At 33.7% G+C, this 2,148-nt stretch overlaps 1 long non-coding RNA gene across 1 annotated transcript; it reads left to right on the forward strand.

Annotated features, from left to right (window-relative positions):
* The first annotated feature begins 1,431 nt into the window (after positions 1-1,431).
* Positions 1,432-1,946, forward strand: LOC108355708 (uncharacterized). Its single transcript, XR_001846566.1, has 2 exons — positions 1,432-1,503; positions 1,585-1,946. It is a non-coding gene; the product is annotated as an uncharacterized LOC108355708 (long non-coding RNA).
* Positions 1,947-2,148: the final 202 nt, after the last annotated feature.

Here is a 2,148-nt window from a genome sequence, read left to right on the forward strand (position 1 = left end):
ACTAAAGCACTAAGCAACAATTCTTATATATTTATATTTTTTGTCAAAATTGAGAGAACCTCGAAACCTTTCTGAACGGTTAAAACCTATATAAAAATACTTAAAACTTTTTAATTTTTTCGGGTTGAAGTGAATAACAATTAAAATGTTTACCATTCTAAGCTGTTGCTTAAAAACCAAGGCATATTCACCAATTTAGAAGTGACGATCAAATTTAGCTCTCTTTGTAGCCGACTATATCGATGGCCGTGTGGAAGATCGACCTATCTCGGCAGCCAGTTCGAAAACGCCCTATCTCAGAAAATTTTTCAACAAAGCCCTATTTCTGAATTTGGTTGAAGAGCGCCCTATTTTAAAATTTGATTGAAAAAGACCCTATCTCAGAATTCGGTTCAAAAACGCCCTATCCCAGCACATTTTCAATAGGAGTATTCTCGAAATCTTGCAAAGTTGTTGCACGTAGCACAGATTGCATAACTTGCAAATACACAACAACAAAATACATGGGAAACATCATTTTCTATCGCTGCAAAATATGCAACGTCGAAGCCCATGTATATAGTTTGCAAGAAAGCATAGCAAAATAAATGCGACCCTTTGCTAGTTGTTTTGTTGTAGGAATTGCTACATATTTCTCTCATTACTCTGATTTCGCTCAATTCATTTTTTTTGCTGTATCTTGGTATTGTATTTGATAGAGAAATTCGCTGTTCTTCACCAATGCATGCTACTATTTTGCAATGAGGGGCTCTCGTACTCTTGCAAATTTGGAATAGTATTTTTGCATTTGATATATTCTGTGCTACGTTCAAGACTTCGAGAATAACCCTAATATATTTTCGTTTGAGATAGGGCGTTTATGAACTGAATTCTGAAATAGGGCGTTCTCAATCAAATTCTGAGGTAGGGCTTTCTTGAAAAGTTTTCTGAGATAAGCCGTTTTCGAATTGCCTGCCGAGATAAGTCGATCTTCCACTCAGCCATCGATATATAGTGTAAGAAAAAGAAAAAGAAACCGATTCCTTTAATACGATTTCGAATATCTATTATTTATTTGATATTCCAGTCGTAGTCCAAAAGAGAGAACTATCAAAATCACTTCTACTTTGTTGGATATATTTACTAGATATTTAAAAAACGCATTTTACAAACAAACATATTTTAAAGTAATAGAAACCATTAAACTAAAATTCATGTTCAAGATAAGGTGAAAATTAAAAGTTGCGTTAGCAAAATAAATACATTGATCTCTAGTAAGTCTTCAACTAAGTACTTTGTAAATTTTCTTATCTCTTATTCACATTCAAGTAAAGTTTTATGCACAACATAACACATGTATCCACCTGATTCAGGTATTGGTTTCTTTTCGACCCATTCATCACATTCGGCATTATAAACTGACACGGACTTTGAGTTCCAGCTTCCGACAGCCCACAGTTGATCACCTACAAAAACACAACCCATGCAACCACGTCTAACGTTCAAAGAGCACATCTATGAAAAGTAATAAAAAATTGTATTTTGGTGTTTTTAAATTTTTGGTGTAACTATTTCAACCAACCTTTGTCCATTTGTTACTTTGAGGGTCATAACGCTCGACTGTTTTATTTTCTAGATATCCACCTAAAACGTATATGCATCCATTGTGTACGGCTACCTAAAATGTGAAGTTTTATGCATACATTAGGACAAATCGACATCTGATTATGCTTTTATCGTAAGCGACAAAAGGTAAATTTTACAGGAGAGGTTTTTTTAATTATCCTTATTGAATGATAACTTTCTAATGGGACTATTTATGTTTTGCATACCTTATTGGCGCTTGCGATAGTTTTTATGTTGTATAATTTGGATATTTATAAACGAAGGAGTGCCGGTACTTTCAGGATTTTTTGAAAAAACTGAATTTTAAGTCAATTAAATATAAACATTGTCAATCAGCAGAATAAGCTCAACATATTTTCAACTTTAACTGTTTGGCGCATCTACTAGATTGTCCACAAGTTGTCTTCGTGGATGCAGAGTTTAGCTCATTCAATTCTCTACAAACTAAAACGACCATATTGGCGCTACTATTTGGTATTTTTTCCCGTCTTTTTTTTAATCCTTGACTAGAATACGTTCAGTGCCAAAATCTTCATATTAGGG

This window comes from Rhagoletis zephyria, unplaced genomic scaffold (assembly GCF_001687245.7).
Source record: "Rhagoletis zephyria isolate East Lansing unplaced genomic scaffold, Rhagoletis_zephyria_1.1 Rzeph_scaffold_48955, whole genome shotgun sequence".
In the NCBI taxonomy this organism is placed as follows: Eukaryota; Metazoa; Arthropoda; class Insecta; order Diptera; family Tephritidae; genus Rhagoletis; species Rhagoletis zephyria.